Below are 15466 nucleotides of genomic sequence, written 5' to 3'. Positions count from 1 at the left end.
AAAAAAATCACGATGTCATATGAAACTTGAAATGTTTGGTATTGGATATTGTTGACAGATGACAATAAGCCAATTAGCACAAATGGTAAGTTCCGACAGTGCTTACAAGTGTGCCTACTGGCCGCTAAATGGCAATACCGGTTTCATATGTATACACCTGGTATATTGAAAATTTCTTTTTAATAATAATTGAAATAACGTTTTAAACTATTCAAATATTTATCAGTTGAGTATGGCTAGGTGATAATGGGGTTTCGACAACACGAAGGTTGACCGTTAATCGCGATACAAAAATGTACTCTGCCTACGGAGGGAATGTTATTCAAGAAAATTTGAAATTTCAATTACTATGCGCAGTTTATGAAAATAAGGCGTGAGTGTGATGGTTTGCCTGGCAACATTATTAATATTTCTGGTCTCGTATAAATTTAAAGTACCGTCTGTCGATCAGGTTTCTCGTGGACCTATCCCAACTCATCCCCAGTTACATAAGCTGTATGATTGAGCCATTGTGTCCAGCGTGCTATGGTGTTACTGCTCAGTTGCTTTTACCGGGTACATATCGCCTCGGATGATTGGGTCGGTATAATTAGTTTTTAGTATCCATTGTATTTACTATCCCTTTGTACTCATTTGTAGAACTCATTTGTAGATCGTCTAATTACCCTAATTTCGAAGGCTTTGAAATTTCAATTTGAAACAAAATAATTGTGCAATCTGAAAGTATTCACGGACATAGGATTAACAATTTCTTAATTTCAAACGATACTAATTTAAAAGTTGGCCAAAGTTGCTATGTGAAATTATCAATTGTTTTGAAGTTTTCTGTTTAAAATTAGGTAATCCTTAGGGCTTTCAATTTTCAACGGCCCGTTGTTTTACAAACTCAGGCATTTAGATCACATCTGATTTCTTTACATCTTTATCTCACCAGAATCCTTGATTTTCTAAAATATTTGATTGCAAAGCAGTTAAATTTTGTTGATTTAACCTCACCACTGGTCTATTGGTATTAGTATATTCGATGGGTCCTAAGAGAAAATACGCAACTCACGGCGACACATAGAAACTATTTACCTCGCGCACTCTACTAAGTATATGGAAAGTTCTATATACTTAGTAGAGTACGCGAGGTATGCATTTTCTATCTGTTACCGTCAGTTGCGTATTTTTTTAGGATCCATCGATGTGTTCCCCTTATATGAACTAATCCGTTGAGGTGAACCAAATTGATAAATGAAGTATTGAACCCTCTTGACCGTCTTAGGCCCTTTTGTAACTTTAATGCTTCCCTTCTATTCATTTTGCTAACAAAACATTCTAGACAGGACGCCATGTGCATTTTTACATATATTTGTATTCCTCTAAAATAAGAATGTTGCCTCATTGATTTTATACATTAAACCATCTCTTAATACATAATCTTGACATTCTTCTTTCGCCGTTCGAGTTGTTGCCCATATAACATCCAATGATTTTAGCTTGCTATATTGATACGATTTGTCCGCTTTTGAAATTTTTATACTAATTGCATAGATTAACTTCTGTTTCTCTCCCTCGTTTTGTTGAAACACCATCGCTCCTAACCTGATCGCCGATGTATCCGTCTGCAATTCAATATACTTTTATTGTGAATTTATAAAGACCCGAAAAAGGTAACAAAAAGACCATTTGTTTGATTTTCTGGAAAGAAAATTCTTGAGCTGTACCCCAGACAATCATTACACCGTCTTTTATAAGTGCAATGATTGAATCCTTTAAGCCAGAAAATTTAAAAATAAAACGTCTCGAAAAATATGCCAGTCCTACGAACCATCTTACATCGTGTACATTTTCCAGCTGAGGAAACTCCATGATTGCTCTAATATGTTTTAAACCCGGTTGAGTTTCGTTCTTCTCAGTTACAAATCCTAAATATTCCACTTTAGGCATTCCGAAACTTGCATTCTTTTAACGCTTACTAGAAGGTCATGCGCGTTACTTCAGCATACACCGTCGTCGAAGAGAGTTGAAAAAATTTTATCTCAAATAATCTTGAGGATAGTTGCCAAAAAGTTGACCACTTTAAGTCCCAGTCACTTTCCACTGTTTTAAGTCTTATGTGACTTTGTTAAGATTTTTTTCCATAGTTCAAAGTCGATTTATCCACTTTGATCGTAGCTTATGGTTGTATGTCACGTCATCTAGCCGCTAGGTTACAGATATTCCTTTTTAAAATGTATATACTAATCACAAATACATTTTGGTCGGTTAAAAAATTGTTTTATTGTGAAAATCTCATTGTCTAAAATCGTCAAATTTTTGACGACCACGCTTAAAATCTGAAATCATGTGGTTTTTGCTAGATAAGAGCAGTATGTGAAATGAGAAAGACAATGGTCCCTTTTACTATAATCAATGTATTTTTATATTTAAGGGGAGAGATACCTTTAGTTGGGTAAAAATGATGATTTGCATGTCTTTTTTTAAAGGTAAGAATTCTTCAACATTTTAAAGACTTTGGGTATATTTTGATATAAATTTTAGCTGTTCCATTTTTATTTTGTATTTTATTAATGTTTTAAAATGGCGGATATGTGGCACGGCCTTCTTCATGAGAAGCGGCGAATGTCATCAGACCGTGGGAAATATAGCGTCGGAAAGATTGCACCCTCGTTACTTATACCTCTGAAAAATGACATATTACTTACATGAGATTAAATTGACCCCAACTGACTTTGAAACGTTTTCATACTGATTATATGCATGGTTTCAACTTGGAAAAATTCACCGACGCTTTTTAATATATGTAACCGTCTGCGAAGAAAGGGACCTTACGCGCCAAAAATCGATTTTTAGATTTTTACACCAATTGATAGTTGTTGAGTTGCTCTTTCATTTGCAAAAATCAGAAATTTTTCAAGTTGATTACTTTTTTTGTTATTAAGCTGCAAACATAGGCATGATAAACGTAGTCGGAGACCGAACGAGAGGCTTACGAAATCCAGCCCCACTACTTACCGCTACAGCTGTTATGCGCTGTGCCCGAGAGCTCCACTGGCCCGTGCGTCTTCGGCTTTACCTTTCCTCGTCTCTTTGCGCGTTTCTCTAGTGGCAAGAAGTAGGGGTGCTTTTCGTTGACGCCTCCCCCACTACTCAAATGCCTGCTTGTGGACTCGGCTACAATCGCCCGTACTGTAAAATTCAGCTTCAGCTGAATTTTTTAGATTCTGATTGTTTTTTAAAATAATTATTAGTATTTATAACTGAATTTTTTTTTTTGGTACTCTTCTAATATCGTGTACCAATAAAAAATTCGTACAGGTAAGTCTGATTCAAAAAGTATAATTATTTTGAGTATCGTATGGCAGGTATATTTAGACAAAAAAAAGCGTCTAATAACAAATTCAATATTTTATCTATTTTTATTCTTCTGCAAGGGTTTCTAATCTGGTTAACATTTTGTTATCTAAAAGAGCAGTATAGCACTAATAGCACGGACCTTTCCTCGAGCGTTCCGCGGAAACCTTCGGAACGTTTCAGGAACGTTCCCGGAGCGTGCAAAATGTCCGCCACTTGAGAGCGTTCCAGGAACGTTCCATTTGAACTTTTAAAGAATAAATTATCTTTATTGTTAGTATTATTAATGGATATCTGATAAACCGTAAGAGATAGGTCAAAATTGATGTCCGTTTATGATATGGATATCGTATTACAATGTAGCATATGCATTACTCAAAACTCAAAAATCACATCTATTTTGACCTATCTCTTACGGTTTATGAAATAATTGTTGTTAATAATAACAATAATTAAAGGTTACCCTCAGGTCCCAGTGGAACGTTCCCAAGAGTTGGGCATTTTACACGCTCAGGGAACGTTCCACTTGAACGCTCCGAACGTTCCTGCGGAACGTTCCAGGAGCTTAGTATGCTATTAGACTAAATTAAGAAATGAAAAAAATTGTATTTTTACTCTTTGCCTACACATTCAAAGCATAATGAATCGCGATGGTTTCCCCACATTAGACGCTGGCATGATGGACATAATACTGTGACTGAAAATGTTAAAAATTTAAAATTGTAGGTTAGGAAAAAAATCCGTATCATGTATGTTCGATTTAGTTACACTTATTATGATTGTTTGAGTACAAAAAACAAAAATATTTACTTTGTATGGATCTCAAGAACTATACTTTATGAGGTCAGAATGACCCCAAAACTTATTATCAATTTGTTCATTTAACTACAAAAGCAGCAAAGGCACTTAGGCTCAGCGGTAGCATGACTAACGTATAGTAGAGACCTCAAACGCTTACGAGATGACAGCACAGGTCCTAATTTAAAAGTGCTCCTATTCAAATTTCCGTTTGAAGTTGATGTTGGGGTCATTTTGACCCGATATAAGTGATGAGGGTTAATCGATAAACAATCAACCAAATGTTTTTCTTTTATTAACACTCATATACAAAATATAATACAAGAAAACGTGAAAAATGTTTAATACTGATGAAATAGTACACTTTGCAACCAAATGTTTTTCTTTTATTAACACTCATATACAAAATATAATACAAGAAAACGTGTAAAATGTTTAATACTGATGAAATAGTACACTTTGCAACCAAATGTTTTTCTTTTATTAACGCTCATATACAAAATATAATACAAGAAAACGTGTAAAATGTTTAATACTGATGAAATAGTACACTTTGCAACAAAAAGATTACATTTTTCAATGAAAAAAAGACTTTTTTTCTTCAATTTGAAAAAAATTTTAATTCATGTTTTAGATAGAAAGGTTAGAAAGATGTATACTTAGTTTCATCGAAATGAGTCTATTATTTTTTTTAGCTATATGTCCAGCCAGTTTTAAAAATGCAGTTTTGAGAAAATAGCATTTAAAGTTTTGATAACTAAAAATTCTGGTTTTAATTACCCGCTTATCTGTGATTATGGAAGAAGGGATAACAAAAGGCTGGGATCGAGCCACTGGTCGAGTCTACCTTTAAGAGTCAAGCGCTCGAATATACCTGCGGCGATCTCCAGCGCCACTGGAAAAATGCGTCAGGCTATCTTTTTTTAATGTTAGAACATCTACAAATTTCGTTCCGGGACTTTCAATTTACATTCTTGAGATATTAAACTAACGTTTTACGCACTAAAATTTTTTCTGGATTTTTTGAAGCCGATAAGGTATTTTATCCCTTAAGTGTCATAAAATAAAGGAAAATAGTAAATATATTAAGTGTAGACGTTGAATACGACTTTGACTGTAGTTTTCGCCAAACTCGTCAGATTTTCCCCCTAACGCGGAAAATTTCCCAGAAAATTAGCTTTCTCGGGAATGAAATTACCTATGTATTGAAAACGTTTCGAACAGGTTACTGGTGACATCATTATGTATTTTATTGCACTGAATACGAATTTTACATTAGGTTTCCACCAGTACGTCAGGGTTTTCACCTAAATGCGCAACATTTAAAAGAAAATCAGCTTTTTCAGTAATAAAACTATCCTTGGTATTGAAATCGTCTAAAAGCAGATCAGGCAAAATATCTTTATCTATCTTGGTGCGCTGAAAACGAATTTAACATTCATTCTGCGTCAGTGCGTCAGGTTTTCTCTCTAGACGCGAGAAATTTCACAGCAAAACAGGGTGTTTGTATATGGATTTACCCTGGGTATTTAATTCATCCTTCGGTATGAATTCAATACTAAGGGTGATATTATACTTGAACAAACTAATTTTCTAGGAAATTTTCCGTCTCTAGGGGGAAACCCGAACGAGATGGGGGAAACTTATTTCATATATCTATTCAGCGCACCAAAATACACAAAATTATCACACCTGACCTGTTCAAAGAAGATTTTAATACCAAAAGTAATTTCATACTCGAAAAAGCTGATTTCTTAGAAAAATTTTCGCGTCTAGGGGGAAACCCTAACGTACTAGAGAAAACTAATGTCGGATTCGTATATAGCGCACCAAAATACATAAAGATAAAAGGCTCTGCTCTATTTCCAGATGATTTCAATAGGGAGGGTAATTTCATATCAGAAAAAGATGATTTTCTAGGGAAATTGTCTCGTCTAGGTAGAAATTGTCACGAGATGGGGCAAAAGTAACGTTAGATTCGTATTCAGCGCAGGAAAATACAAAAAGGTATCACGTCTGACCGGTTGCCCTTTGTAAAACACATATGGAAATTATTGTTTGACAACGAACGTCATCTTTCGAAAGGGCGTCTTTTAGAGCGATACCATGAGACCTATGCTCTTTTGCATTACACTTTCACCTCTATTTGTCGAACAACGTAATTCTCCTGGACACCTCTGCGACGACACTAATCATCGCGAGCATAAGGTCACTCGTGTATTTTACATGTTTGACCTGTAGATCTATGCCTCTGGTGTAAGCAAACTTCAATTTGCTTTAAATATCATCAAAAAGTTCCCATGAGATATTGGTAGGGACCTTAGATTGGAAGAATGTGCCAAGATTAATCTCAAGAAAGGAAAGTATACTGGCATTCTCGAGGACCCTTAAAACCTTATTTAGGACGTAACCTCAGTGAAGGAGTTTCCGAAGCAGATACAAACATCTTCTTTGACAGATTTGGCTTTCAAATATGTTGCAGTTGAACAAGGTATCTGCTACTAACATTCTTGCCGTCTTGGTTCTACTGCACTCCATTGACCCCCCCCCCCCCCCCCCCCCCCCCCCCCCCCCCCCCCCCGATCAATGGAGGAAGAACGAGCTTACGACCCATGATATCCTAAAAATGGTTAGGAAACACGAGATGATTGGCAAAGGAGCGTTCCTTTACAAAGCCACGGAGCAGGCTGCCGAGATCCTTGGCCTGAATTTTAACATCAGAAGTGAGGAAAGCGATAGGTGCAGAACATGTCATGCACACGCTGAGTACCTAGACGGAGAGACACTTGGGAAGATTAATTCAAGGAACTACTCTTTGATTTCGTCACGCTTTAGCGCGAGAACTAAGATCTCGCAACCCTTGTTTTTAAAAAAACCGTCTTGAAGTTTGAGGCAAAAGGCCACGCCCATAGGCTCTCAGGTTTCGAATTCTATGGATTTTAGATCATAGAGTGCAAAACTATTGCAATTAAAAATTGTAGCTCTAAAATCACGCGCTTCCGTGAACTCAGATCTCGAAATTTCTCTTCGTGCATAACGCATACTATCCGGTTGTCCCACTCATGTGGGGACGACGTATCTCTACAGAGATAATGCGGCCTTCTCCTGTTTACTTGAAATGATTAATTATTGTCTTAGTGAGGGCTAAACGTTGAAACATTTTAGAAATACTGAAATGTTTGTCCTTTTTTATTTTATTTTTAATAAGTTTTAATGCATTTTAGGTAAAAAATATCATATTTTAAAAGAGAAGATTTCCTTGAAAAATTAGTGCGTAGTATGTGTTCAATACGTTATGAGCTTGTCTAATAGCACTCTGCCAATAGTTGGCAGTTTTTTTTTAATTTCAAAATTTTTTTGATGTGCAACTGAAGGAACATGCATGCCGCTTTTTTCAGCTTATAATAATATTTCCTAACAAAATTCAAAGTGGCATGCAAGAAAAAGTCATGAAAAATCTCATTTTTCTTAAATTTCTACAATTTTTTAGGAATTTTTTTTAGCTCAAGTTACATGCATGTCATTTTTGCATTAACTTGAAATACTATTTCATAACGAAATCCAAAATGGCATGCAAAATAAAATCACGGAAAATTGTAGACAATTTTTTGCTACTTTTTCGTGCCTCTATTTTGCAACATCTTGGCTTGCGCGCAATTTTTTTCAAATATCAATAAATTATGTATCGCAAAAATGGCATGCAATTTTAAATGGCGGAAAATTTGTTGTAAATGTTTACACAATTACTCAGAAATTTTCCTCATCTAAAGCAACGAGGGGTGCATGCCAATTTTTCTACAGTATTTTTTTGATGAAAACTTATTTTTTACAGTGGAATGCAGTTTTAAAACACGCAAATTCCCTTAAATTTTATTCTTTTTTACGTGACACTTTGAGCCTTTTGGACTACTGCGTACCGCATGCCTTTAATTAAACCAAAAATAAATAGGCAGTCGCGGACAATTGTCCAGGGGTGGTTCCGAAAGAATTAACCCCCAAGCGGAGGTGTGAAATCCGTGCCGAAAGCTGAATGGCACCTAGGTGAGGTGTCTAGAGTGGTGACTCTGGGATACCGGGCGAACTCTCAAAGTACGCAGTCTTATCCTTGCATGCGGGGCTCTACAAGGATGAACGAACCCCTTTCCCTAGCTTCTCGTGGGAACAACAATGACAAAACCAAACATAGTTGTAGTAAGTGCGGTTCAAAACAACAGAACGCGCAGGGCTCCCGACAGTGGGTCGGCCAACAATGCCGATCACTCTAGAGCCAATGAAAATGGATTCAATGCGATGGATCGGCGGAATCTCGAGACCTTTAGGTGGACGGAGCGACTGAATCACGACTTGCTAGAGTTCTACGATGCGAGTGCGGCCCCTGAACGGGTTTACATGGCACGTCTGCACGCTCTGTGGTGCGAGTAACACCCGGAGATATCGCACTTTTCGCAGCAACGTCTGCGAAACCATGCCGAATTACTCCGAAAAAGGAGCTATGTAAGCGGACCGCCTACTCTACCACAGCTAGAACAAGTCGGAAACAGAGAAAGAGAGGCGACTCTAAGACCAACCGCGGGCAGGCATCCAGTAGAGGAAGAGCGATGCTTTATGACCCGGAGAAACATCAACACCAAGGTTTCTCTCAAGCCTAATGATCTGGCTGAAATATATGACGAGCCTCGTGGACATTTTTCCGGAGAATCCGACCTCTGGGCTATCAATTATTGTGTGTATAATGCAGCGAGAGCCTTAGCTGATGCGAACCGTAAAACAAAACCAACGGTTGGTCATAACACCAAAAGACGAATGCATCAACTTGCCATAAAGATAGGCTGGGCAAGACAGTACGCGTCCCGCATTCAGTATGTGATCGACTACATCACATCTGTCAGGAATTTTACCGCCAAGGTTCGAAAGTTCGCGCGCGAACTCCGGACCCGTTATTACACACTTGACAAGTCAAAGCTGCTGACCATCAGGCAGCATATTCTTGAGAGAATACGGATACTATTTGACGCTAAGAGAAGTCTAGAGCGGAGGGAGAGGTGGGTCAGAGAAAATCAAAAGTTTCTCTTTGACCCATCTCGACTCTTCCAAGAACCTCCAGTGACTGTCGACCACCCGCCTAAACCAGAGGAGGTCGAAGTATTTTGGAGAGAAGTCTACGAAGTGCAGCATAGGCTGGACGGAGAATCAGAAAATATAAATAGCTTCAAGGAGCTGTGTGATGCCCTTATAACACCTGATGAAAAATGCCCACGCATCACTACTGAGGAGGTGAAAACGTATGAAGAGGGATGAAGAACTATTCCGCACCGGGACCAGATTGTATCAAAACCTTCGGGTGGAAGAAGTTTCCTTCAACTCATTACCATTTGGCCCGTATTTTCACCTCATATTTAAAGTCAGAAAAGCCGATTCCGGAGTGGTTGGTGGAAGGGCGCACAATACTCCTGCCGAAAATAGGCAACTTAGCTGATCCGAAGAATTACAGGCCAATCACTTGTCTGAACACACTGTATAAGATATTCACAGCTATCCTTAATGATAGGATTGTTCGAGCAACTGAACCTGTGTGGCAAGAAATGTATGAACAACTAGGCTCAAAGAAAGGCGTAGCGGGATGTCGGGAGAACCTGCTCTTCGATAGATGTGTCTGCAAAGATGCAGCATTCTACCAGCGTGACCTATCGATGGCCTGGATTGATTATCCGAAAGCTTTCGATTCGACCTCCCATAGACTTATCATCTGTCTTTTGGAAAGCTTAAAGGTTCATCTGGTGCATAGAGAGATTGATGCTGCTTTGGAAATCCAGATTCACTATCTTATCTGGAAAAAATCGTGTGAAAACTAACAAGGTCACCTTTCAGAGAGGTGTCTTTCAGGACGACACCATGAGCCCACTCCTCTTTGGCCTTAGATTATTGTCATTATGTCTAGCACTTCGCCATTCTGACAGGCACTTGTGCGGCAAACCTGCAGATCGAAAGTACAAGGTCACTCATGTATTTTACATGGACGATCTTAAGATCTATGCTAAAAACAAAGAGAAACTACATCTAGCTCTAGGGATGTGGAACAATATACTAAGGAAATTGGAATGGAATTTGGATTAGACAAATGCGCCAAGGAATGGCATCCCTGAAGATCCTGAGCTCGTTGATAGACGCGCTTTACGACACCTTTTTGCTGGAGAGACTTATACATACATGCGCGTGCCACAGAGCCGCATTCATGATGTGACATCTATAAAGGATACTCTCCGAAGCAGATACAAACGTCTCATCCGGCAGATTTGGTCTTCCGAACTGTTGGCGAGGAACAGAGTATTTGCAACGAACATGCTTGCCGTCCCGGTAGTACTCTATTCATTTGGAGTAGTTGCATGTACGAAGAACAAGCTCAGATCCCTTGATATCGGAACAAAAAAGGTTATGCACATGAACAAAAGCATGCATCTTAAGTCTTCTGTTCCACGATTGTACATCTCACGCCGTCAAGGTGGTTGCGGAATATTAATTCTTGAATGTCTTCACAACAGGGTTATTCTGGGTACAGCACATAGAGTCGCAAATGGAAGAGATCCTTTTCTTAAAATGATCAGGAATCACGGAGAAGTGGACAAAGGAGCGCTTCTGTACAAAGCAGCGGAGGAGGCTGCTGAAACACTCGAACTTAACTTCAGTATTAGGGGTGAGCAAATGCATAAAATCTTATCTATCTCGAGTACTCACTCCTGAAAGCCCGGATTAAGAAACCACATGAGAAAAACTTTCGTGAACTTTCCTTAAATCGCCCGGATTGAAGTCTCGTACGGGGAGTTTCTGATGATAGCCGCAGGGCGTGCTATGCACACCCCGAGCATTTAGCTCACATCCTATCTAGTTGTGCAACTCATGCGGGAACGACCTACATCCAAAGGCACAATGCGGCACTAAGAGTGCTTTATTACCCTCTCTTTCACTCTTACAGCAATAACCTTAATATCGCTCCTCTAAATGCTCCTAGGGAAATCGAGTCAATTGTCGAGAATGGGAAGTGCCGCATATACTGGAACTTTATATTCTCGACAATTGTTTCTGTTGCACACTCGAGGCCAGACATGGTTCTTCTTGACTTCGAGACGCGAACCATGTTCGTTGTCGAATTTTCGGCACCAGCTGACAAAAACATAGCCAAGGAGAATGAAAAGAGAGAGAGGTATCGAGACCTTATAAGGGAGTTGCAACGATTGTACCCGGAATATTCTGTTAAACTAATCGTCCTTATCATCGACGCTTTTGGAAGTGCCAAGATTTTACTCGTTTATAGCCTGAAGAGCATCCCTAAAGTGTCAACAATATGCTAAAACACTTGCGGGAAAAATGCAGAAGGACGGTCGTGAGACGTGGTTGTGGCTGAAATTTTACCGTGATTTCGCGGGGAGCGGGTGCAATTTTTCAGATTAGCACCCGCTGCCGGCGAAATCCTGCGGTTGTCCTTATGGCAAATTTTCAGTATATATTTTTGTGCCGAGGAAATGGGGCTTACTGTAAAAAAATCGAAATCAAGGTTTTTACACATTTCGTTAGTTTTTGAGCTGCTCTTTTTAATTAAACCATCGGAAAAAATATCCGAGCGTTATTATTGCTAATAATTGAGTTGTTAGGTATCCGAGTAATAAGGCCTTGACTCGAGAGCTCGAGATTCCGTGAAACATCTCCCACCACTCACCTTTTCATCTAAGCGTCTCATCTATACCCCGTCCGTGAGCCGCTTCTACGACTTTTCTCCTTCCGTGAGAATGTAGTGGTAAGTGGAGGGGGAAGATTTCGTGAGTCTTTCCTCTCTCCTAAAAGTCCGATCAATCGGGTCGACTTCAACTGCTCGTCCTGAAAAATCTCACTTTTCAGAGTAAGTCCCCTTTCTTCGACGCACGTGACACACACACACACACACACACACACACACACATATATATATATATATATATGATATTATGATAAAATTATAGCATTTCATCAAACATAAATTTGTTTATTGCCAATTTTGCTAACTTTACGGCATAACATTACACAGCGAATAGAAAACATGTGCTATAGTTATCTCGTGTATAATTCGGGTAAGCTAGGTTCAAATCTAAAGGCGAATTTCTATCTCTTACCTCAAATGGTTCGTGATTGTCCATGAATAGATCGATTTCACTATAGACCAATGGGATTAAGTATTTATTCTGACTGACTAGACTGACTCAGTCGTCAATCATCGGTCTCTTTTTGGAGTAAAATGGAAAGATATATTGGTATTCAATGAAAACCAATAAAAAATACCCGGAAGGAAAAAAACCCACTAAGTTTTCCACGTAAGACATTGTTCCCGTAAAATGCAATGAAAGATCAAATAACCCTTAATCTAGTGGGAAAGCCACTGATCTGGCAACACTGGGTTCTGATTCCTTTGGAATCAAACCGTAAGGACTATGACAAAGCCACTGAATGCATCCTCGGGTTGCGGATAGTGGGATCCTGTGCCAAGTGTTTCTGCTGAATATGGTTACAATAATTAATAAGCCTTCGCGGACCTTTGTCCGAGGATGGTCCGGAAGGAATAACCTCTAAGTGGAGGCGTAGAAACCTCGCCGAAAGCTGAATGGCACATCTAGGTGAGGTGTCTCAAACGTTTACTCTGGGATACCGAGCGACCTATCAGAGTATGCAGCCTAATCCTTGAATGTGGGGCTCTACACGGATGTGCGAACTGTTTTCTCAAGCTGCCAGTGGGAACAACAATGACAACACCAAACATAGTGGTAGTAAATAGAATTCAAAACAATCGAACGCGCAAGGTTTCCGACAATGGATCAGACAACAATGCCGACTACCCTGGGGTTGGGGGAGCCAATAAAGACGGAGTTAATGTGATGGACTGGCAAAATCTCAATAATTTTGAGTGAATGGATCAACTCACGGACGTCCTGCTGGAATGTTATGATACTAGTATTGCCCCTGAACAAAAAGGCTACATGGCGCGACTGCATGCTCTGTGGTACGAAAAACACCCAGAGCTCTCGTATTTTTTGCATAGACGACTGCGAAACCTTGCCACGGAATTCCGGAAAAGGGGTTATATAAGCGGAGCGTCTACTCAACCGCAGTGAGAACAAGTCGGCAACAGAAAAAGAGAGGCTACACTGAAACCAACCGCGGGCAGACACCCAGTAGAGGAAGAACGATGCTTCAGTGTCCGGAGAAAAATTAACATTCAGTTTTATCTCAAGCCCAAAGATATGGATGATGAGATTTGTGGAGATTTTTCCAAAAAATCGGACCTCTGGAATATCAAATGTGGTGTGTATAATGCAGCGAGAGTTTTGGCAGATGCAAACCGTAAAACGAAACCAACGGCTGATAACAAGACCGAAAGACGAATGCATAAACTCACCGCAAAGATAGGCTGGGCAGGACAGTACGCATCCAGCATTCAGTGTGTGCTTGGCTACATAACATCTGGCAGGAATTTCATTGCCAAGGGTCGGCAGTTCGCGAGCGGATTGCGGATCCGTTATCACACACTGAATAAGTGAAAGCTGCTGATAATTAGACTGCATGTGGTCAAAGCCTTTTAGAGAGAAGTCTACGAAGTTCGTCATTCACTGGAAGAAGACTTAAAGATCATAAATTGCTTCTAGGCGCTTTGCAGTGCCCTCATAAAACCTGAAGAAAAACGTCCATCCATCACTTCGGAGGTGGAAAAAGTATTAAGAGGCATGCAGAAGTACTACGCTCCGGGACCGGATGGCATCAAGACCTTCTGGTGAAAGAAGTTTCCTTCAACCCACGAGCATCTAGCCCGCATGTTCACGTCATGTACAAGGAAAAAATTTAAGGCGACTGCGGTACTTATACGCACCACTGCTAAGCTAAGCACACGAGCATCAGCGTACCCTGGGTTCAAGACATCTACTCTCTTATTTTGAAAACGCTGCGATGCGACAGAGGGACGAACGGCGCGCCAAAATTTTGGAACAACAGTCCCCAACAGCAGTCTCAGAATTCAGTAAGACGGTTGCGTTATTTTCGGAAGACGCGTCGGTTTATACACGCTCGGGGCGTCGTGTTTTACTTTTTAGTATAATTATAAATACATTTAATTGTTAACGATGGATGCCTTTTTAGTACACAGCGACTCACTGATTTGCCTGCAATTATTTTATTTGTAAATGAAGTTTAATATGATACCGCGTACACATTTTCATAGAAATACATGGTAAATGATCTCGACTCGAGAAGATTCCACATGTCAAGCCATTTCGAGCACTCCTAGCATTTGGTTGGGTGACCATCTACGACGTACGACCATTGTTGTGCGAGTAATTCGAATAAACTCGTTTATAGCCGCATTGTAATTAAATTGTACTGAAATTCATACAGACTATTCTGAAATTACTGGAAGAAATTAATTAAATTCTTTTTTAATTCTTATTAAATACATCGTGCATACATTTTCTTATAAAAATTCATTTGTTTAAAGGGTTCAGATGATTCGAAATCTAAAAAACAGTTAAGTTCTGAATTTGCTTATGAAATTTATTTTAATAATAAATAATTAGTGTAAATTTGCAAATTGTCATATTAAAAAGTGATTGGAAATAAATTCTTTGTTGATTCCGTAAGCAAATTAAGCAAATGAAATAATTAATAGTTCTTGTAAATTTGCAAAGCAACATAGAAAGCACTCATCGGATAGACATTCTTAGTTTACTCCGCAAACAGATTGACTCTTCAAAAAAAGGGCACTTTTAATTTTTGAATTAATATTGTTTAAACAATGAATACATCTTGTAAATTTGCAAAGCAACATAAAAGTGTTATCGTATAGACATTCTTACTTGAATCCGTAACAAAATTGACTTGTGGAAAAAGGGCAAGGTCCTAATTTTTTAATTTAAATTGTTTAAATAATTAACAGTTCTTGTAAATTTACAAAGCAATATAGAAAAGTGTCATCGGATAGACACTCTTACAAGGAAGGTACCCGAGGTGTACCTCACCGATTTTCTTGAAGTTGTGATATGTTGTAGAACATCAAAAAATATTCGACACGTATTTTTTTATACGTGCCCATAAGCCTATTTAAGGGGTGAAAACCACTCTTGAAGTTCACCCCTAAAAACACATTTTTTTTTAATTTCTCGAATACAATTCTTAATTTTTTACTGAAACAAAGTGGGTAACACTTTTTATTGAAAAACACATATTTATGCATTATTTTTAGTCATCAGACTCGCAACCCCCTTTTTTTATTAATGAAAAACTATATTTGATGGCCATTTTTTTCACTATACACATTCCA

General features: G+C 38.8%; 1 protein-coding gene across 2 annotated transcripts in view; it reads left to right on the top strand.

Moving 5' to 3' along the window:
- Positions 1-15466, top strand: part of LOC117168859 (protein IWS1 homolog) — a 205172-nt gene that overhangs the window by 181743 nt on the left and 7963 nt on the right. The window lies entirely within an intron of this gene.

This window comes from Belonocnema kinseyi, chromosome 3 (assembly GCF_010883055.1).
Source record: "Belonocnema kinseyi isolate 2016_QV_RU_SX_M_011 chromosome 3, B_treatae_v1, whole genome shotgun sequence".
Lineage (NCBI taxonomy): Eukaryota > Metazoa > Arthropoda > Insecta > Hymenoptera > Cynipidae > Belonocnema > Belonocnema kinseyi.
Note: the sequence above shows the minus strand (reverse complement) of the source record. Positions and strands in the feature narration are given on the sequence as shown.